At 44.9% G+C, this 25,750-nt stretch overlaps 1 pseudogene; it reads left to right on the forward strand.

Annotated features, from left to right (window-relative positions):
- Window positions 1-23,717: 23,717 nt before the first annotated feature.
- Window positions 23,718-24,658, forward strand: LOC115098534 (annotated as a pseudogene).
- Window positions 24,659-25,750: the final 1,092 nt, after the last annotated feature.

Here is a 25,750-nt window from a genome sequence, read left to right on the forward strand (position 1 = left end):
GATGAATGCTGGAGAGGCTGGAGGCTGGATGAGTGCTAGAGAATGCTGGATGAATGCTGGAGAGGCTGGAGGCTGGATGAGTGCTGGAGAATGCTGGATGAATGCTGGAGAGGCTGGAGGCTGGATGAGTGCTGGAGAATGCTGGATGAATGCTGGAGAGGCTGGAGGCTGGATGAGTGCTGGAGAATGCTGGATGAATGCTGGAGAGGCTGGAGGCTGGATGAGTGCTGGAGAATGCTGGATGAATGCTGGAGAGGCTGGAGGCTGGATGAGTGCTGGAGAATGCTGGATGAATGCTGGAGAGGCTGGAGGCTGGATGAGTGCTGGAGAGTCTGATTACATGCTGGAGCAGCTTGTGAGTGTTGGAAAGGCTGTTATGTGTATGGGCCCTGGAGAATGAGGTCGCTGGACAAATGGTTGGATAACGTTGATGTAGCGTGCTTCGGTAGTGTAGGCTGGGTTGTGTGGCAGAGTCGTTTAGCATAGGTGGTTTCTTGTTGTGCTCAGGTTCACACGAAGGGGCACACAAAGGGGCAAGCCCCTTTGTCGTGCTCCTTCGGCGTGCGACGCACGGCGCGCGACGCCTAGCTGGGTGGGATTTAAAGCTCTGCTGAGCTTTAACTGGTTGGCTAGCTATATTATTTATGGGCGGGTCTTAGCGTTGCACAAATTGTGATTTCTGGTGGTATCCATTTGAGGTTGAGGGCCTGCCGGTAAGCCAGAATGCGTTTGCTACCCATGGCATATGAGAGGGTAGTATCCTTGTCCAGAATGGGCTGTAGATCCTCGATGATATGTTTCAGTGGTTTCAACTGGGAGCTATAGGTAACAATCAGAGTGTTCTTGGGTATTTGTCTGGCTCTGTTGATTTGTTTCCTTATCTCATTGGGTGGGTACTATAATTCCAAAAATGTCCATTGTAATTTCTCCAGATGGGAGTTTCTGAGGCATTAGAACATATTTATTTATTTATTTATTTTTAATTTTTATATACCGATGTTCCTGTAAAGAATACATATCGCACCGGTTTACAAGGAACTGAACAGTCGCCTCCAGGGCGGAAATACATTAAAACAGTCGCCTCAAGGCAGAATACATTAACACAAGTATACAGGAAAACTATTAAAAGAGAACTTTCATAAACTCAATTAAATGTAACTGTGAACCGTAAATCAGGAACCATAAATCAGGAACATATGTACAGAGGTAGGTATATCGTCTGTCGCTTCACCAGATTTTAGCTCTCAGGGAAAGCTTGAGTGAATAGCCAAGTCTTTAGCTTCTTTTTGAATGTCGGAAGGCATGGTTCTTGGCGGAGGTCTGGTGGGAGCAGGTTCCAAAGATGGGGACCTGCAGTGGACAGAGCTCGTTTCCTCAATGAGGTTTTTGTTGGCTGGGTGTGAAGCATGTTCTGGTATGCACTTCTGATCGGTCTATTGGAGACGTGTTGCTGTAGTTGGAAGGATAGGTTGAGGGGGGAGATGTTGTGAAGAGCCTTGTGAATCATCATGAGGGATTTAAATTGTATCCTAAATTTTATGGGCAGCCAGTGAAGATTTTGGAGGATAGGGGTGATGTGATCCCATTTTTTGATGTTAGTGAGAATTCTGGCTGTCGCGTTCTGGACCATCTGAAGTGGTTTGATGGTGTTGGCTGGCAGGCCCAGGAGGAGTGAGTTGCAATAGTCCAGTTTAGGGAGGATGATAGATTGTAGTACCAAGCGGAAGTCTTGGAAGTGTAGAAGAGGTTTTAATTTTTTTAAGACTTGCAATTTGAAGAAGCAGTCTTTGGTAGTATTGTTTATGAACTTGGTGAAGTTGAGTTGGTTGTCCAGAAGTACACCAAGATCTCTTACTTGTGGTGTGTGGTCGATTGATGTGAAGGAGAGTTGGGTGGAACTAGTTGGGTTGAATAGAGAGCACTTGTCTGGAGCTATTATGAGGATTTCAGTTTTGCTAGTATTTAGCACGAGGTTGAGGCTTGTTAGCATGTTTTTGATTTCCGAAAGGCAGCTGTTCCAGTAAGACCACGTTTTGTGGAGGGATTCCATTATCGGGATGAGGATCTGAATGTCATCCGCGTAAAGGAAGTGTGTTAGCTTGAGGTTAGATAGTAGATGGCAGAGTGGAAGGAGATAAATATTGAATAGTGTTGGTGAAAGGGATGATCCTTGAGGTACCCCCAGCTTTGATCTGATAGGGAGTGATTCTTTGTTGTTAATCCTGACCTTGTATTGTCTGTTTTCAAGGAAAGATTGAACCAGTTGAGCGCTGAACCTGTTATACCAATATCTGCTAGATGCTGAATGAGGCAGGTATGGTTCACAGTGTCGAACGCTGAGGAGAGGTCCAGTAAGACGAGAAGGAAAGGTTGACCATTTTCCAGGTTGATGAGGATGTTATCAGAAAGCGAGGCTAGTAGAGATTCAGTGTTCAGTGACTTTCGAAATCCGAATTGATTGGAGGTTAGAATGTCATTCTCTTCTAGGAATTCGGATAGTTGTCTGTTTACTACCTTCTCCATGATTTTTGCAATCATTAGGAGGTTGGCAATTGGTCTGAAGTTAGCTGGGTCAGTGGGTGGAAGGTTAGGTTTTTTAAGGAGAGGCTTGAGAATAGCAAGCTTGAGTTGGTCAGGGACTTGACCTTGGGAGAGCGAGCAGTTTATGATGTCTGCTATCGGTTTAGCGATGATGTTAGGAATGGAGAACAGTAGATTGGATGGGATGTGGTCAAGTGGGTGGGATGAGGGCTTCATCTTCCTAAGGATGTTTTCAATTTCTAAGGCGGACGTCTGCTCAAGGGAAGCCATCGAAGCTGTAGTTGCTTTGTATTGCATGTGGGTTGGGTGAGAGTGTTGTGTGCTGGTAGTGGGAGGGTAGTTCGGTTGAGGAGAGGGCACCTTGAGAGGAGCGAGGAGGGTGTCTATTTTTTTTCTCAAAGTAGACCGCCAGTTCGTTGGCTTTGTTGGATGCTTGTGTGTCTGGTATAAGAGGGGTAGTTGGTTTAGTGAGGGCTGACACATAGGAAAACAGAGCTCTAGAGTCGAAGATAAAGTGGTGGATCTTTTTTGAGAAGAATTCTTTCTTGGTTATATTGATGATGTTTCTGTAAGAGTTTAGGCAAGATTTATAAGCCAAGAGGGTAATAGTGGACGGGTTTTTTCGCCACCTGTGTTCCTTACATCTGAGCTCTTGTTTGAGCGACTTCAACTCCGGCGTGAACCAGGGTTTCCTGTTGTCCTTTTCAGGATGGAGCAATTTCGTGGTCATGGGGCATACTTGATCAGCCACCCTATTGGTGATGTTGATCCATGAGGTAGTGGCAGTGTTGACGTCTGAGAGGTTTAGTTGAGCTAGTTCTTTGGATAAATGAGAGCTGAGGATTTCTCCAGTACAGGGTTTTCTGATGGCGACTGAGGTTGCATGTGTAGTTTGGGGAGGGTGTTCCATGATCTCTAGAGCCGTGGAGATGATTCGGTGGTCCGTCCAAGGGACCTGTAGGCATGATGGAATTGTACTACAATATGCAATTGTACTACAACATGCAATTGTACTACAGGGCTTGGCTATAGACAATAGACCTGGTGGTGGGGGTGGGTGGAAGCTGGAGGTATGTCAGTAAGTATGGCAGTCACTGGGTTTCCAGTAGAATATGGTTATTATGTGTCCTTCATATAATTGGGTAGTAGTGTCCAAAAAGTGGACTTTCTGTGTGACTTGTTTTAGGTTCAGTTTGATGTCAGAGTGGAGTTTGTTGAATTCTTTGTGGAATTCTTTAAGTGCTTTGAAGTCTGTGCATCCAGATGATGAAGATGTCATCAATATATCTTAGGTAGAGGATTTGCTACTGGATGTAGGAGCAGAGGAAATGTTGTTCTAAGTCTTCCATGAAAATGTTGGTGTTTTGTTTTGCGGAGCCATGCGGGTATCCATGGCAGTGCCATTGACTTGCATATACAAATCCTCTTCTATTCTGAAGAGGATTATAATCCATCTTTGTGGGGGATGTTGATATAAAGGGATTCAACATCCATGGTTGCCAGAATGGTGTTGTCTGGCAGGTGGCCAAAAGAGTGGAGTTTCTTCAGAAAATCTGTGATGTTGCAAAGGTAGCTGGGAGTGCTGATGGTATAGAGTCTGAGGATGGAGTCTATGTAGCCAGATACTCCTACTGTGAGGGTGTTGATGCTGGAGACAATGGGGCATCCAGGTTTGTGTATTTTGAGTAATAGGTAGAAAATACCTGGTTGAGGTTCCTGGGGTATGTCCAAGTAAATCTGTTGGCATATTCCAGTAGGGAATCCATTCAGAAGATTGTGTAGTTCCTTCTGGTTTTCTACAGTGGGGTCAGAAGGCAAGGGCTTATAAAATGTTGCTTCTCATGTGTAGTCTAATCTATTCATGGAAACCATGGCTCCTCATTTGTCAATTTCTTTGATAATGATATCTGAATTGTTTTGGAGGCTATGGATGGCTTCCTCTTTTATGCTGCTGAGGTTATGGGGCAAGCGATGCTCTCTATTGATTACCTTAGATTGGGCATATTGTCAGAAGCATTCAATGTAAAAATCCAGTCCAGTGTTATGTCCTTTGGGAGTATCTTTTGGGAGTTTCTGTTTTTGATGTTCTGAGTATGTAGAGAAGGTATGTCAGCATTGTCTGCTGTGTGTCGGTGTGTTTGTTGGTATAGAAGTATTCCTTCAGTCGGAAACAGCAAACATAGGATTCCACATCACTGCAGAATTGTATTATCTGGGTAGATTTGGTGGGGCAGAAGGGGAGCCGTTGAGAAAGGACACCTTCCTCTTCCTGGATGAGTGTGTGGATGGACAGATTGATAATGTAGGTACAGTTTGGGTTTGAGGTAACCATTGTATGACCAGGTGTGTTATAGGATGCTGGATAGTTTTGTCTCTTTCTTCTTGAGTGTGGTGAAATGTTTCTGGTAGATTACTTATCTCTTGTTGGAGAAATCCTGTCCAGTTGGGAAATCAGTGGTATATTGGTTCCTCATGTGATGTTCCAGGTCTGAAAGTTCTTTATTGATTTGGCTCTGTTTCTTGTATAGGATGCTAATTAGGTGATTGAGTAGTTTCTTGGAGAGAATATAGCACAATGTGCCTCTGTAGATTGTGTGGTGTGTGGATTTTAGAGGATTTTTTATCCTGAGTCCTATAAGGATGATGTCCTGTTGTTTGCATTTAGATAGGAAGAAAAAATATCCATCTGTATCTGAACAAATTTCTTCATAAGGTTGATGGATTCTACTTCATATGGCTGAATCCAGTGCCTTCAAGGTAAACTTATACACTGGGCAAAGAATTCCAAATATCTCCTAATCGTTATACAATCATAATAAACACATGGAGTATTCCACTTTTTTGATATTAATGTGCAAAACTTTATTAATTCCATCTAGATCATGGCGAATACGAGATAATAGTCTTGAAGCAATGGAAATGAAGCTATTGTAAATTAAAGATATACAAAGTGTTGTATTTGAAAAACTGATTGTTAACAATTAATAAGCAATTTTCGCAATCACGATGTTCTGGAAATGTTTTAAATATGTTTTTAGGTCTGTGTGAATGTGTTTGAATGGGATAGTGAGTATTTTATTTGTCTAGATAGAATTAATAAAGTTTTGCACATTAATATCAAAAAAGTGGAATACTCCTTGTGTTTATTATGATTGAATCCAGTGCCTTCCATGTGGTGAAAAATCTTCAGAGAGCTAGCCATGTTAATCTGGTGTAGCGAAAATGACAGGAGTCGGGTGGCACCTTTATAGACAAACTAATTTATTGAGGCATGAGCTTTCGAGGACACAGTCCACTTTTTTTGTTCTGCATATTTTTATTTAATTTATTTAAAGTCTTTTTTATACCGAAGTATAGCAAAAAATGCCTTCACTCCGGTTTACAGAATAACAACTTGATACATACAACGAGTTTGATACATATAACTAACAATATGAAAGAGAATCCAATTAAAACAAACAATGAACAATATAAATGGGTAGCATGTAAACAAGATGTTACGGGAACTATTAAGTAATTATTTTAGGTTGAACAAGTCTAACTATGTATAAATATTGCTTATCAGGTTGAAAATAATAATAATAGTAAATATATATCTAACTATGTAAAATATTGCCTGAACCGGTTATAATAAAGTGCTGATGCATTAATTCTATGACAAGACAGGGTAATGTCAGAGAGTCATTTTGGGTGTGTGTTTGAGGTATGCTTAACCAATGTCATCTGTGAAAGACTGACTGAAAATCCATGTTTTGAGTTCTTTTTTGAAGGATTTTATGTCTCTGAGTGAACTTAGATAGACAGGTAGGGAATTCCATGCTTTTGGACCCGCAATGGAGAGGGCTCTGTTCCTAGTGTTGGAGTTTTTGGCCAATGGAATAGAGGGTATGGTTAGGAGCAGTTTGCTTGACGTTCTAGTCGTGCGTTGTGGTTTGTGAGTTTGGAGCATGTTATCAAGGATGGTGTTATCTGTTCTGTGGATCGCGTTGTGTATGATTGTTAGTGTTTTGAACTTTATTCTTTGTTCGACAGGTAGCCAGTGAAGGCTCTTCAGTACAGGGGTTATGTGGTCTGATTTTTTTTGCCGGTTAGAACTCTGGCAGCGGCGTTCTGTAATAGTTGTAGCGGTTTTAGGGTAGATTTGGGTAGACCAATTAGTAATGCGTTACAGTAGTCGAGGCTGGTAAAGATGAGAGATTGCAGGACGGTTCTGAAGTCTTGTTGGTGGAGTAGAGGCTTGAGGTATTTAAGTATGTGGAGTTTGTGGAAACCGTCTTTTGTTTTCATTGCAATGTTTTTTTTGAAATTTAGTTCGGAGTCAAACCATATTCCAAGGTCCTTTGTATTGTTCTTCAGTTGAATGTTAGAGGTGCCAATTTGAAAGGAGGGTAATGTGGTCATTTGGTCTGTGTTTCTATCGAAGAGTATGCATTCTGTTTTGTCCATGTTGAGGCAGAGTTTTAGCTGGTTCAGCATGTTTCGAATTGCGATAAGGTGGTTTGCTGTTAGCCGCAGTGCATCTTCGACAGTATTTATTTATTTATTTATTTAGCATTTTTCTATACCGACTTTCCAATAACAAAATTATTGATCAATTCGGTTTACATTTTAAACAATAACAACAATGACAAGTAAATGTCTTACAATGAACAGGTCGAATTAACTTGGATTAAGATATATGGGGGTAATAACATAATTAACATGAGCGGTGCCTAATATAGGCTAGATGTTGGGTTTTGATAATAGACTGCCGAAGATAATAGACTATAATAAACAGTAGTTGTAATGGGACTATAATAAATAGACTATAATAAATAGTAATAGACTATAATATAATATAATATAATAATAGACTATAATATATAATATAGTAATAGACTATAATATAATATAATATAATATAAAATAGTAATAGACTATAATAAACAGTAGTTGTAATGGGAATGAGGAGCTGAATATCGTCGGCGTACATATAGAATGATATGCCTAGGCTTGCAATGAGTTGGCAGAGGGGGAGTAAGTAAATATTAAAGAGGGTGGCTGAGAGGGCTGATCCTTGTGGAACACCTGTTTCGAGGGGGAGGGGGTCAGAAGAGTTGTTGTTAAAAGTGACTATGAAGAACCTGTTTTCTAGGAAAGAAGTGAACCAGGCAAGGGTATTGCCAGTAAGACCTATGTTCGCAAGTCTTGATATCAGGCTTTTGTGGTCTACGGTGTCGAAGGCCGCAGAGAGGTCGAGTAGTATTAGAATGTAGCTTTGATTATTGTCAAAGCCTCTTATTATTTTGTTTGAGATATTGAGTAGAAGGGTTTCTGTGCTGCGATTTTTTCTGAACCCGTGTTGTGATGGGTGTAGGATTTTGTTGTTTTCCAGGTGTTCATTGAGTTGTGACAGTGCTGCTTTCTCAGTCATCTTTGCTAGTAAGGGGAGGTTTGAGATGGGGCGATAGTTATTCAGATCATCTGGATTGAGATTCTTTTTTTTCAGTATAGGTGTGATATTCGCGATTTTTAATTTAGTTGGAAGTTCACCTTCTTCAAGTGATTTATTTATGATAGCTGCCAATGTGGGAGCAATGATGTGTGATATTTCTTTTAAATCACGGGTAGGTATTACATCAAGATTGTGGCGAGCTGGGTTTATTTTCTTTAGCATTTTTTCGGTTTCGATGATTGAGATTGGTTTGAAGTTCGCCCATGGTGGGATATTTGGGGTGTCCATGTTGTCTTTGGTAACTGAGGTATTGTTGATGGTGGTCACTATTTTGTTTATTTTATTCTTGAAGAAAATGGCGAGGTCTTGGCTTAGGTTGTTAGTTTTGGAAGTGGGGGAGTTGATATTGTTCTCATTAATGAGGTTTCTTACAATGTTGTAGAGGGCGTTGGGTTGATTCGTGGAAGTTTTTATCTTTTGACTATAGTAGTCACGTTTGGAGTTCAGGATGGTTTTTTTATATGTGGCAAGTTGTGTTCGATATCTTTGTAGGGAAGCTATGCACTTTGATTTTTGCCATTCTTTTTCCATTTTTCGGAGGTTGGATTTCATAGATCTTAGGTGAGAGTTGAACCATGGGTTGGTTTTTGTTCTGTTATTATTCAATAGTTTCAATTTCTCGGGGTTTATGTTGTTGGCGGTTTGTTCTGTAATGTTGAACCAAGATTGGGTGGCATTATTTATATTGGAGAGGTCTAGGTTCTCCATTTGTTTTCCTAGTTCCTGTTGGAGTAGAGAGGGTTGGAATGGGGATCTGTATTTGAATGATTGAGGTGTGGATGTTCTTGCTGTTAGATCGATTTTCACTTGAGTCTTACATTGTATGATGTAGTGATCAGACCAAGGAACTGGTTTGGATGATATGGTGGTATCAGAGAAGTACTGGTTGGTGAAAATTAGGTCCAAGGTATGACCAGCTTTATGTGTAGGGTTGTTTACTATTTGGTTAAGGCTTAGGCTGGAGAGCATGTCTAGTAGTGTTTGGCTGTTTTGAGATATGGGGTTGGCATCGATGTGGAGGTTGAAATCTCCGAGAATAATGGTTGGTTTTTTCAAACTAATGTTAGTTATTAAGAATTCGAGGAATGGAGAGATCTCGTTGTCTAAGAGTTTTGGAGGGCAGTAAACTAGGCATATTTGTAGGGATTCAGATTCGAAGAGTGCGATTTCGTAGTTATTTGGTAGGTTGTGAGGTATCAATTTCATTGAGAGATGTTTTTTAACGATGAGGAGGAGCCCTCCTCCCCTGCGAGCCTTGCGTGGGATTGAGAATGTGTCATAATCCTTGTTGGTAATGTGGTTTGTTAGTACTTGGTCGGTGTTCTTGAACCAGGTTTCGGTTATTGCAATAAAGTCAGGGTTCTTTTCTTGAATTATGTCTGATATTAGAATGAATTTTTTGGTTAGTGACTGGGCATTTATCAAGATGAATGAGAGATAGAAAAGGTTTTTGATATGTTTTATTAGAGGGATGTTGATCAGGTAGTTGGTTTTGTTTTGATGATGCTTGGAGGGGGGTGAAGCCAAGAATGTGTTTTTGGAGTATCTTGTAGCGCAGTGGGTTGTCGTTGGTTGAAGCAGTGGTCTGGGAGTTGTCGAATTTGGGAAGATGCTTATATTCGGAGCCATTGTGAGATTTCAGATTGTGTGCCGTTTAGTAGAATCGGGAGGAGGTTAGAAGATGTTTCTGAATGATTTCTGGGAGTGGTTGGTGTGGTTTTGGTGTCTGGATGAGAGTTTGATGAGGTCTGTGTGATATCTTACTGAGATCCGTGTGGTCGGTGAGAGTTGTGGCGTCAGGATGAATGTTTGAGGTCCATGTGATTGATTGAGGTCCGTGTGGGTGTTTGCTTACGTCCGTTTGAGTGGTTACTGAGGTCCGTGTGGTTGGTGAGAGTTGAGGCGTCAGGATGAAAGTATGATGAAGTCCGTGTGAGTAATAATTGAAGGTCCATGTGGGTGCTAGTTGAAGTCCATGAGGGTGTTTTACTGAGGTCCGTTTGTGACTTGGGTAGCGATGTGATGAGAGCTGGATGACGAAGATAAGGTGAGAGCTGGTTGGATAACTTCTGGCTGAGTGTGGGTTATGATAGTGGGGTTGTTTTCTGTTGGCGCTGGTTAGGTGTGGGTAGCGGTGGGTTTTCGTTTGTCATCGTTTGTACGTTTGTAGTGCTGTTGGTGGTGGGCGCGTGACGCCCGGCGCGAGTTCGAGAATTTGAAGAGTAGTCCAGTGCTCTCTGATAGGCCAGTGACTGCTTGGGGCGCGGCTGACTCTCCGCTGCTTCTTCCTTCGGTTTTCGATGTTCCTGTTCTCGTGTAGGTCTCCTCTGCACGTTTTTCCACTAGGGCGTGCGAGCTCTCGCTTCGATGGGGCCTAGGGAGCCCCGTCAGAGGAGGAGGAGAGTTTAGGCGGTTGCTGCTGGGTTCGGGAGGGGTAGGGACTGTCCAGTCCACAGTCCTCAGGGCTGCACGAAGGGGCTCACAAAGGGGCAGGCCCCTTTGTCGCGCCCCTTCGGCGCGCGAAGCACGGCGCGCGACGCCTAGACTGATGGGGCTTAAAGGTCTGCTGTGCTGACCCTGATTGGGTCGAAGGGCTTGTCGTGGGCGGGCCTTGGCGCGGTCGTCTGCCTTTCTTTTTTGCAGGTTTTTTAAAAATTATACAAGAATCGAGCGCGGCTGGCGCTGAGGCCTCTCCGGAGTGGAAGGCGGGCACTGACCTGACCTTTTTTTACCCACTGACCTGACTATATTTTACCCACTTCAACATGCATCTGATGAAGTAGACTCTGGCTTTGAAAGCTCATGCTTTATAGACTAAACTGGTTAGTTCTTAAAGATGCTGCCCTACTCCTGTCATTTTTGCTACACCAGACTAACATGGCTATCCCTCTGCATAAACAGAGCAGAAGATTTCCATGGAACTGGCAGAGCTAACGAGGACAAAGCTGGATTGGATACATCCTAGCCTAGGATAGTGAGGAAGCTCAGAGAAGTTCTGGATGTTCACTGATGGATCTGTTCAATCAAGCTATGTCAATGGAAGTGGTTTTGCAAGACTGAAGAAGGGCAAATGTTGTCCCCTTTCATAAAAGGAAGAGGCCAGGCCAGTTTGCCTCACCTCTACAATTGGATAAATTAATGGAGACTCTACTAAAGGATAGTGAAGTATCTTGAATCCATGGCCATGCAGGGCCTGAGGCAGGGAGGAGGAATAGCCTAGTGGTGAGAGCAAGGGAGGAGGAATAGCCTAGTGGTTAGAGCAGTGGACTATGAACAAGGAGACCAAGGTTCAAGTCCCACTGTCACTCCTTGTGACCTTGGGCAAGTCACTTTACCCTACATTGCCTCAGGTACAAAAACTTAGATTGTAAGCCTGCTGGGGATAGAAAAATACCTACAGTACCTGAATGTAAACCGGTGTGATATCTCAATTGAGATCAAATGTTGGTATATAAAAATAAATAAATAAAATACAAATAGAAGATTTGATCAGATTTGTCTGACACTATCTTCTAGTCAGATGTGTCTGACTAGAAGATAGTGTCAGACAAATCTGATCAATTTCTTTGACTGAGTGATTAGAGAATTAGCTCAGGAGTATGTGCTTGATGTAGTTTACCTGAATTTCAGCAAAGCTTTTGACACTGATCTGCATAGGAGACTCATAAATAAATCGAGCAACATGGGTGTGGGCTCTGATTAGAAACTGGTAAAAGCATAGACAATCGAGGGTGGTTTTAAATGGAATTCACTCTGAGAAAAGAAAGGCAATTAGTGGACTGCCTCAGAGATTAGTATCGGGGCTGGTTCTGTTGAATAACTGTGTGAGCAATACTGCAGAGGGGTTAGAAGGAAAAGTTTATCTTTTTGCGGATGACCGAAAGATCTGCAACAAAATGGCCTCCCCTGACTCTAAACTCTATGGCCATGGCAAGGGATGTAAAATGTAGCTATTGTGCAGAATTCCCTATTCCCTGTTGTGGGAAACCATGGGGATGGGGTTGAAAGTGCCATACAGCAGTGGTGGCTCATTCATCTTTCCACATGCTGCACCGATCCAGGCTTGCTGTTAGAAGGAGGACAACGATGGTTCCCAGTGCTGTGTCCTCCTTCTCTGTTGCCCAGGACTAGAGGGTCATGCTTTGAACAACCTGACGTTACAGTGTACTCCATGGTTTCAAACTGCAATGGTCCAGCTCCAGGCAGCAGAGGAAGCAGCTGTGGCCCGAGGTGGCACCCTGCCCTTTATTCCAATGTCAAGCCTGGATCAGTGGTGAGGCTCAGAGTGGACAGTGTAAGAAGAGGTGGTGAGAGGATATCAATAGGGAGGGAGATGAATGAGACAGAGGAATTAGAGAGGGTGTGGGGCATGAGTGAGAGGACTGGAAGGGGTATGGTGAGGGAGGAGGGATAAAGGGGATCAGAGAGATCTGGGTGTATGCAAGTGAATGAAAGACGAGATTGGTATTGTGAGGAGGGGTATGAGAAAAAAATACGTTTTCAGGCAATATATAATTGAACTATGGAATGTGTTGATGGAAGATGTGATCAAGATTAATGGTATAGATGGATTTTGAAAAAGGTTTGGAAAAGTTTCTGAAGTGCAGATCTATTATCATTTATTGGTCAGGCAGCGTAAAGAATTTCAATGCCTTACTTCTGGGAGTGAAAACAAGAAATGAACTCTCTCACTAGCATCTGCTGGCAGTTGCTACTGGCTGGCTTAGCCACTGTTGAAGACAGAATGCTGGAATGAATGGACCATTGGTCTGGCCCACCATGGTACTTCTTATGTTATGTTCCTCTCTTCCTCTCTTCCTCCCTTTCCTGATCCTCCCTCCCTTTCCAGATCCTATATTTCCCTGTTCCCTGATCTTCTTTCTATTTCTTCCCCTCATCTCTCATCCCCCTCCCCTTTGCTCCCTTCAAACCCCCTTTCCTCTCCTGCCTCTGTTTGCGGTCCTTTCACCTTCTGCTCCGATTCCTTATCCTCCCTCCTCATCCTTCATCCCCAGGATCCTCCCTCCATTCCGTATCGATCTGCCCGTCCCTCAGGAAATCTTTTATCCATCTTCCTCCTTTGAATCTCCTCACCTTCTCTTACCCATTCCTGATCTCTTCCTTTTCCTTTATTTTTTATTCTCTTTTTCCCTTCCCAGCACTGCTTAATAAGGGGTGAATTTCAAAACACCCTTAAATGGCTAAATTATCTGTCTTAAGGTAGTCAGATGAGTTATCCCAGATATTCAGCAAGATAAACGTCCTGGTGAATATCCCCAAACAGGGTCATTCATTGAATTGCATTAGGGCCTTATTGCACAATAAAAGGGATCTAACTTGTGATAAATGTGCGATCTGAATTGTGTTGTGTGCTAATATGCAAATATGATCATGAATATGCAAAACCAGGAAAGTTATGCAAATGAGGGACTCTGATAGCATTTTGCAGGAAAATAACAAGCAACCACACAGGATTTAACTTGCCAAATAACAACACCATTTTTTTTAGCAGTATAGGGGAAAAAAGGTTTTTTTATCACAACATAGCAGCCATTATCGCGGATCACTGCTAATATCATAGCTATTATCGTGTGCAATAAAAAAGGCCTTCTCTCAGACACATAAACAAGATCCTGCTGGTCCAAAAAAACAGCTTTTATTACCTGTCCTGTCTTCCTAAAGGTACAATGTTAGGGGGGAAGTCTACTAGTAGTGGGATGTTGGCTACTTTGGGCAGCTCAACAACAATAACAAGAACAACAACCAGCAAGGGAGGTTCAAACACCTCCTAGGAAGTCCCTGCACCGGAGCCAGCCCTGCCAGTGGAGCATCTTGGCCCGTGGCAGGGCTTGCCATGCAGGAAAGTACACCTGCAGTACAGGAACTGTATCTTTCATCCATGAACCATATTGCTGGGAAAGCCGGAGGAACATGTGGTTACCAGATATTGCCTCAGCTTTCAGGTTATCATGGAATTATATCAAGAACTCAGAGGGGATAAGAACATAAGAACATACATAAGAACCATTCACAGAAAGGTCCCATGCTATACCGGGTGTCGCCAAACTATTGTGCGCCCTGCATTTTATGGCATCAGGCACCTTCCAAATGATAGTCGGGGTCATCAAGGGAATGTCCCAAACCTCTTTTTCCCAGTGTCTGGGCCTTGTCATAACAGATGTACATGGCCGCATTCATTGGTACATAACATTCCCTCACGAAATGCAGGACTTGCTGGAAATGAAGAGAGGATTTTATGCCATTGCCAACTTTCCCGATGTTCTGGGTGCTATTGACTGCACTCATGTAGCCATCATCCTACCCTGTTGCACTCATGTAGCCATCATCCTACCCTGTCGCAACAGAAAGCTCTTCCACTCCATCAATGTTCAAGTGGTCTGTGATGCTCAAATGCGCATCCTTGATGTGGTCGCTAGATATCTGGTAGCTTTGCATGATTCCTTTATACTTAGCCAATCTGGCCTGTTTGAAGATTTTGAAGCTGACCTCTACAGTGATGGTTGGTTCATAGGTAAGAACGCTGCTTCTTTCTATAATCCCTCTCCAGCTCTGTCTTTACAGCAAAAGGCACTGACATGGGGGGGCTGTTGGGGGATGTGATAGCTGTGATGTCCAGCTTCAATATTAGAGGAGTACTAGAAATGGGTAGCAATAGCTTGGTTAGGAGTGACATGGACACATTGTGTAGGAACCCCACATGCAGTTTTCCATTCAGGAAGATCTGAAACAGGAAGCGCATCTTTCATCCACGAACCATGTTGCTGGGTATGCTGGAGGCACATGTGGTTACTAGATATTGCCTCAACTCTCAGGTTATCATGTGATTATATCAAGAACTCAGAGGGGATCTAGATCCATTCACAGAAAAGTCCCATGCTATACCAGGCCTCACCAAACTGTTGTGCGCCCTTCATTTTATGGCATCAGGCACTTTCCAAACAACAGCTGGGGTTGTCGGGGGAATTCCCAAACCTTTTTTCCCCACTGTCTGGGTCTTGTAATAGCTGTATGTAGCTGCATGGATCGGTACATAATATTCTCTCATGAAAGGCAGGACTTGCTGGAAACGAAGAGAGGATTTTATTTATTTATTTATTTATTTATTTATTTATTTAAGTTTTTTATATACCGGGATACGTTGGGAACATCATCTCGGTTCACAGATAACTAAAATTGCAACAGGCTTTACAGAGAACAAATTACAAAGTGAACGTTAATGTAAACCGTGATAAGCTTGAACAAGTAACACAACATGCTATATAGCGAACTGGTTATAAAGAGAGCGTTAATTCAATGTAAGCATGAATACTTAGAATAGATGGCAGGGAGGGTAGATTTTAAAAGCCCTGCACGCGTAAATCCTGCCAGATTTATGAGTGCAGGGCACTTGTGTGCTGGCGCCTATTTTGCATAGGCCGCCGGCGCGCACAAAGCCCCGGGACGCATGTAAGTCACGGGGCTTTGCTTGGGAGGCGTGTCGGGAGCGGTGTGGTGTTCGGGGCATGTCCGGGGGCTTGCCCAGAGGTGTGACGGCAGTCCGGGGGCAGGGCCGAGTGCTCCGGCACAGTGGCCTGTGCCAGAGGCAGGCGTAGCTCAACAAACTAAGGTAGGGGAGGGGGATTTAATTAGGGCTGGGGGGTGGGTTAGATGGGGAAGGGAGGGAAAGCTGGGGGGGGGGGTACAAAAAAAAAGTTCCCTCCGAGGCCGCTTCGATTTTGGAGTGGCCTCGGAGGGAACTGAGGCAGGCTGTGCGGCTCGGCGCAGGCTGCCGATTTTGCGCAGCCTTTGTTATGAATTGGAGAGTGGACCCCTGTTCCGAGGTAGAGTCAGCACTGCCGAGAAGGGAGTTAACCCTTGTCGGTCTCTACCATCGGATGGCAAGGCCTGTTGGAGAGGTAGAGCTGAAGACTTCACCCTGGAAGCTCGTGAACCCCCCCCCCCCCCCAAGGAGGACCCCGTAGGGGCACAGCCACTGGGACTTAGGAGACTCCCTGAAGAATGAAGATGGTCTGGATGCAGGTGCCTCCTGAAGGTTGTGGTTTCCAGACGGCTGGCGCCTCCAGCAGGTCGTGAGAAGTCTGGGAGTCTACTTGAAGAATAGTCCTAGTCCAATCCAAGGATCGAAGTCCAGAGAGAGGTCGAGAGCCGATCCAGGAGCAGATGGGAGAATGGTCCGAAGCCAATCCAGGAACAAGAAGGAGAAGGGTCCAGAGTCAGTCCATGTCAAAGCCAGAAAATCACCACCACCAGTCCAACGGTCAGGAGCCAAAGAATCAGTCCAATGAGGAGAAGAGCAGAAGTGGGGCAAGAAGCGGATCCGGAACACCAAACAGGAAACCAGGAACTGAGCCTCAATACCAAGGCAAGGTCTGAGGAGCAGACCTTGCCCTAAATACCTGGAAGAATGGAGGAGTCTTCAGGAGGGAGCCACGACATTTCCTGTCGTGGCCCCTTTAAATCTATTCTTCAGCCGTGCGCGCGGCCCTATGCAGCCAGGAAGTGGGAGGAGTCATCGCAGCCTTGCTGGGCTCCGTGGCCAGCCCGGGCAGCGGCCAAGGCCGCGAGAGGAATGCCGAAGGAGGCTCTGCTCCTGCAGGAGCCCCCGAGTCCACCCGGTGTCGCAGGTGAGTACTTGTTCCCGGCTGCGGACCGCTGCGGCCGGCGGCCATGACAGTCAGCCCCGGTCGTGGTTTGCTACGGCCGGCGGCCATAACAGTACCCCCTCCTTTAGGCCTCCCTCTAGAAGGCTTGGGCTTATCGGGGTGTTCGGTATGAAAGTTCTGGAGAAGTGTTTTATCCAGGATGTTCTTTGCAGGTTCCCAGGAATTCTCTTCCAGTCCAAATCCCTCCCAAGACAGCAAGTACTCCCATGTGCGACCCCGTTTATGGACATCAAGTACTTCATGCACCTGATAAATTGTTTCTTCTTCTGCCCTAGGCGGTAAAGCTTCGGGAATCTTTCGAGTAGGCCAAGTGAGGACCAACGGTTTCAGAAGGGACACATGGAATAAGTTATGAATTTTCAAGGTGGTCGGTAAACGGAGTTGATAAGTTACAGGACCCAGCTGACGTAGTACAGGAAAAGGTCCAATATAACGTGGGGCCAACCGCATGGAAGGAACTCGCAACCGATATGGCGTGTGCTGAGTCATACTTTCTCTCCTGGACGGAACTGTGGAGCTGCTCGTCGATGCTTATCAGCGAAAGTCTTGGCGGAATGAGCAGCTTTCCGGAGCATGCGCTGAGTGTGAATCCAAAGCCGACGTAGCTGTACTGCGGTAAGCTGAGCTGCTGGAGATGGTACCGGTAAAGGAAATGGTAGAGGCAGCCTGGGGTGTCGTCCAAATATAATCTGGAACGGAGACGTCCCTGTTGCAGGGCAAACATGAGAGTTATGAGAAAACTCAGCACAGGATAGGAGTGTTGCCCAATCATCCTTACGGGAGTTGACATACATCTGAAGGAATTGGTTCAACGCACGATTAGTGCGTTCCGCCTGTCCATTAGCCTGCGGATGAAATGCCGTGGTGTAATCTAGGGAAATGTTAAATTTTTTGCAAAGGTTGAGCCAGTAACGGGCCGTGAACTGAGGGCCACGATCAGATACAATGTGCTGTGGAAGGCCATGGAGATGAAAAATATGAAGCATAAACAGTTGGGCCAGGCGAGGAGCTGATGGGAGGGAGGGAAGTGGGATAAAATGGGCCATTTTGGAAAATCGATCCACAACCACCCAAATTACTCTATTGCCCTCAGAAGGCGGAAGGTCCACAATAAAGTCCGTGGAAATATGCGTCCACGGTTTCAGGGGAATAGGTAGTGGCTGCAAAAGTCCCCAAGTCTTCCCAGTAGGACTCTTGTGTTGTGCACAAATTGGGCAAGAATCCACGTATGCACGAATATCCTTGTGCATGTTGGGCCACCAGTAATATTGTTGTAGAAGCGATTGAGTCCGTGCTCTGCCCGGATGTCCAGCTAGCTGAGAATCGTGTCCCCATTGTAAGACTTTAGTACGAAGTCTCTTAGGTACCACAGTCTTGCCTGGTGGGACTGTGAACGTGGTGGAGAGGATAATGCGAGCAGGATCAATAATATTTTGAATTGGCTCCTCAATGTCCACATCGGGGAAAGATCGAGACAGTGCATCAGCCTTGATGTTCTTTGTAGCAGGTCGATATCGAAGCTCAAAATCAAAACGTGAGAAGAAAAGCGCCCAGCGAGCTTGACGAGGATTCAGACGTTGAGCTTGTTGAAGATACACCAAGTTTTTGTGGTCAGTGAAGACAGTGATACGGTGCTGTGCCCCCTCCAACCACTGTCGCCATTCTTCGAACGCGGGCTTGATGGCAAGAAGTTCTTTGTTGCCAATAGCATAATTGCGTTCTGCTGGAGAAAATTTCTTAGAGAAATATGAGCATGGATGAGATTTTCCCGATGCACTGTTTTGACTCAGTACAGCTCCTACTCCCTCAGCGGAAGCAACGACCTCCAGTGTAAACGGACGTCTGGGATCCGGATGTCGTAGACAAGGTTGTTGAAGGAAGGATTCTTTGAGAACCTGAAAGGCTTCTACAGCCTCAATGGGCCAGGCCTTGATGTTTGCCCCCTTACGAGTGAGTGCCGTAAGAGGTGCAGCCAGCTTAGAAAAGTTCTGTATAAAACTACGGTAGTAGTTTGCAAATCCGAGGAATCGTTGGCGGGCCCGTAGACCACTAGTTTGAGGCCATTCTTGGATGCATTTTAGTTTAGCGGGGTCCATTTGAAACCCTTGCTTAGAAATGATGTACCCCAAAAAAGGCAAAGCTTCTCTTTCAAAGATGCATTTTTCCATTTTAGCATAGAGTCGATTTTCTCTCAGACGTTGTAACATTTGCACACCATGTTGACGATGCGACTGTAAATCACCGGAAAAAATCAAAATATCGTCTAAGTAGACTACCACGCAGATATAGAGCAAGTCTCTAAATATTTCGTTAACAAAATGCTGGAAGACTGCAGGAGCATTGGTTAATCCAAAAGGCATAACAAGATATTCATAATGTCTATCTCTGGCGTTAAAAGCCATCTTCCATTCATCCCCCTCATGAATCCTCACTAGATTGTATGCTCCTCGAAGGTCCAATTTTGAAAACACCTTGGCCCCCTATAGACGGTCGAATAGTTCGACTATAAGCGGCAATGGGTTACCGGTCCTTGATGGTAATGGCATTGAGCCCACGATAGTCTATACATGGACGCAAAGTCCCATCCTTTTTTCCAACAAAGAAAAACCCAGCCCCGGCTGGAGATTTAGAACGCCTGATGAATCCTTTCTGCAGGTTGTCTCGAATATATTCAGACATAGCTTGGGTCTCCAAGGCAGACAACGGGTAGACCCTACCCCGAGGCGGGGTGGTGCCAGGAATAAAATTGCTGCCACAATCGAATTCTCGATGTGGAGGTAAAATGTCCGCAGCTTTTTTGGAAAAAACGTCCGAAAACTGCTTGTACTGTGACGGCAGACCTTCCAGCTGAGAAGTACAGATGAAGCTGCTGGAGGAACTTGATCCATGAATGAAGGTCTCCAGGCATTTTGATCCCCAGTGGATGAGTTTTAAAGATGTCCAGTCGAACTGGGGGTTGTGTAGCTGTAACCATGGAATGCCAAGAACTATAGGATGGATTGCTCTTTGGATGATATAAAAAGAAATTCTTTCGGTGTGGTTCGGTGAGATGTGACATTCCATTGGAACTGTATGATGAGTTATCCTCCCAAACAGGGGATCTCCATGGATAGAGGATATAATTAACGGCTTTGGACATAAGCAAGTGGGGATGTGTAGTTGCTCTACCACATCTTGTAGAATAAAATTTCCACCAGCTCCAGACTCCACTAAAGCTAGAGTGGAGAACTGGTGATCTTCGAAATCCAGGATGACCTGTAGAGTCAGTGGGGGAGCAGGAGAGGTGATGCCTAGGGTTACTCCCCCAATAGAGCCTAGGCATTGGAGTTTCCCGGACGTGTAGGACAATGGGCAATGAGATGACCCACTCCTCCGCAGTATAGACAGAGGCCTGCCTTGTGGTGTCTTTGCCGTTCTTCTGGAGAAAGGGGGGCCTTGCCCCAATTGCATAGGTTCCACTGTAGTTCCTTTGGATTTAGGTGCCGTTTGGGAGGCGGGAACTGAATGGGAAGACATGGCTCCTGCTACGTGCCTTCTCGTACTTGATCCCTCCCGCGCTCTTTCCTGTAGTCATCGATCAATTCGGGTGACCAAGTCCACGATGGCATCCAAGGATTGTGGTAACTCTCGGGCCGCCATTTCATCTTTTATTCTAGGTGACAGGCCCTCTAAGAATATAGATCGAAGACAGTTCTCCTCCCAGTGGAGTTTGGATGCCAAAGTTCTGAATTCAATAGTATAGTCGGCTAGTGGTCGTCCACCTTGCCGGAGTTGTAAAATCTTGGAACCCGCAACCACTTGTTTCCCGGGGTCGTCAAACACCGCTTGAAATAATTCCAAGAATTTAGGCAGATTTTGTAGGATTGGATCTGACCGTCGCCAGAAAGGGGAAGCCCAGGCTAGGGCCTTACCCTCCAACGATAGGATATATGTTGTTTTGGTGAGATTATCTGGAAAGATGGAGGCTTGAAGATGAAAGTGCATGCTGCACTGGTTGAGAAATCCTTGACACAGGCGAGGGTCTCCGGCATAACATGGAGGAGTTGGTAGTGGAATCACAGACCGGGGATTACTCTGCACCACCTAGGGTAGTGGTGGCGGCATGGCTTGAGTTGTGGCTATAGAATCCAGCCGGGCGTTAAGTCGTTCCAAAGAAGCTGCCATGGATTCTAGTATTCGTTGCTGCTCCATGACCTTCTGGGCTAATCCAGGAATGGCCTGACGAGCTGAGACCTCTGCCGGGTCCAAGGCCTTGGTATTCTATTATGAATTGGAGAGTGGACCCCTGTTCTGAGATAGAGTCAGCACTGCCGAGAAGGGAGTTAACCCTTGTCGGTTTCTACCTTCGGATGGCAAGGCCTGTTGGAGAGGTAGAGCTGAAGACTTCACCCTAGAAGCTCGTGAACCCCCCCAGGAGGAGCCCGAAGGGGCACGGCCGCTGGGACTTAGGAGACTCCCTGAAGAATGAAGATGGTCTGGATGCAGGCGCCTCCTGAAGGTCGTGGTTTCCAGACGGCTGGTGCCTCCAGCAGGTCGTGAGAAGTCTGGGAGTCTACTTGAAGAATAGTCCTAGTCCAATCCAAGGGTCGAAATCCAGAGAGAGGTCGAGAGCCGGTCCAGGAGCAGACAGGAGAATGGTCCGAAGCCAATCCAGGAACAAGAAGGAGAAGGGTCCAGAGCCAGTCCATGTCAAAGCCAGAAAATCACCACCACCAGTCCAATGGTCAGGAGCCAAAGAATCAGTCCAACGAAGAGAAGAGCAGAAGTGGGGCAAGAAGCGGATCCGGAACGCCAAACAGGAAACCAGGAACTGAGCCTCAATACCAAGGCAAGGTCTGAGGAACAGACCTTGCCCTAAATACCTGGAAGAAGGGAGGAGTCTTCAGGAGGGAGCCATGACATTTCCTGTCGTTGCCCCTTTAAATCTATTCTTCAGCTGCGCGCGGCCCTATGTTGCTAGGAAATGTGAGGAGTCATCGCAGCCCTGCTGGGTTCTGCGGCCGGCCCGGGCAGCGGCCAAGGCCGTGAGAGGAATGCCGAAGGAGGCACCCTGCTCCTCCCCCGAGTCCACCCGGCGTCGCGGGTGAGTACTTGTTCCCGGCCACGGACCGCCGCGGCCGGTGGCCATGACAGTCGGCCCCGGTTGCGGTTTGCTGCGGCCGGCAGCCATAACAGCCTTGCGCGCGCTGACCCCGGATTTTAAAAGATATGTGCGGCTATGCGCATATCTTTTAAAATCCGGCATACTTTTGTTTGCGCCAGTTGCGCGTACTTTTTAAAAATCTGCCCCTTGGTTTATTAGGTGTCAACTTTTGTCTGCTACTGTCTATTGCACCTATTGCTCTATTATCATGATGTAGCCTAACTTAGTCTAAGTGGTTTCTCTTACAAACTAACCCAGACAGAGGACCCATGAGTAAGAGAAAAATGGAGATGAGAGCAGCTAGAAGCACTCTCCTGGACTTTCTATCATGGAAGGGAAAGGAATAGATGAGGACTAACAGGCAAAGTAATATTGTATGATGCTTTGCCAAAGCTGGCTGCCAATCTGTTTGGACTCCCCGGCTTCTGTAGAGGGACACAGGAGATTCTTGAGTAGATCTGAAACGACATCTACTGGATCCCATGCTGTAACACAAGATTATGGAATACACAGAAGAGCAGCACTATCTCAGCAATCCTGGGCAGGGCATACATTAAAGCTCCCCACATTTTGTCCAAACAGTGAAATCTATTTTTGAGAACTTCGAAGATGTGTTCTATGACACAGCGGATAGAACATAAGGCCTTGTTGTATCTCATCTCTGCTGGCACATTGGGCATAGCGACGGGTGTAAGAAACCAGATCCTGCAACAGTATCTCAAATCTCCTTTGGCAAAGGGGACAGGGGATTGACTCAAAAAAGAGCTGAATTGGCATAAATTAGAAAGTTATGAGCAGTAGTGCCATTCATCAAGACCAGGATTGGACCGTTGACAATTGGCATTACTGCTCACAACTTTCAAACACTGACTAATTCAAACCTTTTTTTGTTTCTGTCCTTTTCTCTGTAGTGTCTGCTTCAGTACCAGCCCTTCCCCTTTTGTTCCCTGTAATACAGGAGGAAAAATGGAGGAGAGGGGGAACAAGAGAGGAGGGGCTGGATTAGTAAACAGAGCAGCTATTTTCTTCTTTGTGTCTTTGGGCTCAATCCCTTCCCTTCTCTTCCCTGCAGGCTGCCAGGAGAGGAAGGGTTGGAGCAATATACCCCTACTGCTCTGCTTTTTAAGCCTGAAAAGAAATTCCAGAACATTTATTCCACCCCGTTCCTCCACAAATTAAACCCTGCCAACCTCATATCCCAAAACGTTCACTTTGAATATGCCCAAAATGCTACTGTTCACACTTTCATCCCTTCTAGAAATCCAAAATTTAATCTGCTTTGAAGTGCCTGAAAAAGTGGAATTTAAATAAAATAAATAAATAAAAATAAAATAATCAGGAGGACCCTATAACTCCAGTACTTAGGACTCCAGCGCTCCTAGTTTCTTTCAGAGTCCAGGTCAGAATCATTTTCTTTGTTTTCAAAATCCTCACTAGACTTCCTATGTTCTCCCTGCCTTCCTCACATTATTGCTATCTTTGCCCCACCCTGTTGCCTCTTCTCTTGTAACTCCTGCCTTCTTCTATTATCCATTTCCATTCCCATTTTTCTGCTCTTCTAGCTCTTGTTTCTATCTATCCCAAGATTTCTATTTATATCCCTCCATTCTCTCTGTTCTTCCAACTCTGTCTTCTCTCCTTATCCAAGACTTCTATCCATCCCGATCCACTTCTCTATATTCCCTCTATTTTTCTGTCTTTTCTCTATATCAAAGCTTCTATTCATCCACTTTCATCTGCTCATCTAATTTATATCTTCTCGTTCCGTGCCAGTGACCCAATTCTATTTCCATTATTCTACTCTTTTTTACTATCTTTATTCTTTCCTCCAATCTTCACAGGTAACACACAAGGGATGGAAAAGAGAAATCAGACCAATGAGGTCACATTCATTCTCCTTGGATTCTCGGACATTCCTGAGCACCAGACTTCACTTTTTGTGGTCTTCTTCTTCATGTATGTCATCACCTTGATAGGAAACCTCCTCATCATATTAACCATCAGGGTTAATCCTCAGCTTCATATCCCCATGTACTTCTTCTTGGGAAACTTATCTCTTGTGGACATCTGCTTCATCACATCTACCATCCCCAAGCTCCTCATCCACCTCCTCTTCTCAAAACAAAACCATTTCTTTCTCTGATTGTCTTGGGCAGGTATTCTTCATGTTTTCTACTGGCAGCACGGAGTTCTTCCTGCTGGCAGTGATGGCATATGACCGGTATGTGGCGATCTGCAACCCCTTGCGCTACACCATAGTGATGAAGAAACGAGTTTGTGTTGTGTTGGTGGTCATCTCGTGGATTACAAGCTTCCCTTACCTCCCTGCTGCACACTCTCATGGCATCCAGGTTGTCCTTCCATGGGTCCAATACCATCCAACACTTCTTCTGTGACCTTCCACCACTGCTGAGATTATCCTGTTCTGATACCTCTGTTAATGAAATCCTCATCTTCACTGACGGGCCATTTGTAGTCATGGCTCCCTTTCTGTTCACAGTTGTCTCCTATGTCCACATCATCTCTACCATCCTGAAAATTCCTTCTGCCATGGGGAGGCGCAAAGCTTTCTCTACTTGCTCTTCCCACCTCATAGTTGTTTCACTGTTCTATGGAACAGACATATTTGTCTATTTCCGCCCCGATTCCAACTTTTCGTTTAACTATGACCGGGTGGTGAGTGTGATGTACACAGTGGTGACCCCCATGTTGAACCCATTCATCTATAGTCTTAGGAACAATGAGGTGAAAGGTGCCTTGAAGAAAGTGATAGCAAGCAAACTGTTCACCCAATGAATGAACATCAGTGATGATGAACTACATACCATGCTGCTATATTTCATTATTGCTATGGTTGATAATAACTGTGGTGTCTTAGTTGTGATTAAGAATCACATGCAATACTGTGACCATAGTTGCTGATCATGGTTAGGAATCACTGTAACTGTGGCTGTAGAATATGATGTCACGATACTGCAACTCTGGCTCCTGATTAAAGGGTCGATTTTAAAAGCATTGTTCATGCTAAAATGCCCACATATGCATGCATGTATGTGGGCCTCATACCAGCGATGCACATTTTAAAAGCAAAATTGAAGGGGGCAGAAAAGGGGTGGGGAATGGGCGGGGACTGGACAGGTCATGGGTGTTCCAGGAAGGGACCAACAGTAATACGCATAAAGCTGATTTTTAAAACTACCCGCCATAGTATGCAGTGGTTGTTAGCCATATTACTTTACTGCTGCTCCTGATGAGGAGCAAGTCTGCAGATCTCATATTTTTCATCTTACATGATAGGGAGATGGGTCAGGGTCAAATGGGGGGCCATACAGAATGAAGAACTAGAGGCTTCTGGCTGATTTCAAGATTGACCGGGCAAACTGGTGGACTAATTGGAAAAACAGGGAATGTCCCTCGCATGAGCATATTTTTAAATCCATTTACATATATGCTTTAAAGCCATTGAAGTCCTATGAAAGATATGCAAAGTAGGTTTGCTCGAGTAACCTCTTAAAATTAGGAGCAAACTTACTCATGGTAGGCTTATTTTAAATCATACACGCGTAAGTGCGAGCATGATTTAAGATTCTAGTGTATCTCTGCTCGTGCACCAATACGCACTCATTTTAAAACTAGCCTGTATGGCTAACTAGACAGACTGTTTTCAATATTTAAGGGACTGACTCATTAAGGCATTTTTTCTATTCTGTGTCCATGGTAAAAATCCTTGATGAATCAATTCATTACAGGTAGATATACAAAAGTGCACTAATTTTGGCACTACTTAGCTGGATAAGTCTTACAATGCTACTTATCCAGCTAAGCCACTTAACCAGATAACTAGCACTAATCTGGCTATCCAACTTAGGCCTGGATTTATCAAAATGC

The sequence above is a fragment of the Rhinatrema bivittatum genome, chromosome 1 (genome assembly GCF_901001135.1).
Source record: "Rhinatrema bivittatum chromosome 1, aRhiBiv1.1, whole genome shotgun sequence".
Lineage (NCBI taxonomy): Eukaryota > Metazoa > Chordata > Amphibia > Gymnophiona > Rhinatrematidae > Rhinatrema > Rhinatrema bivittatum.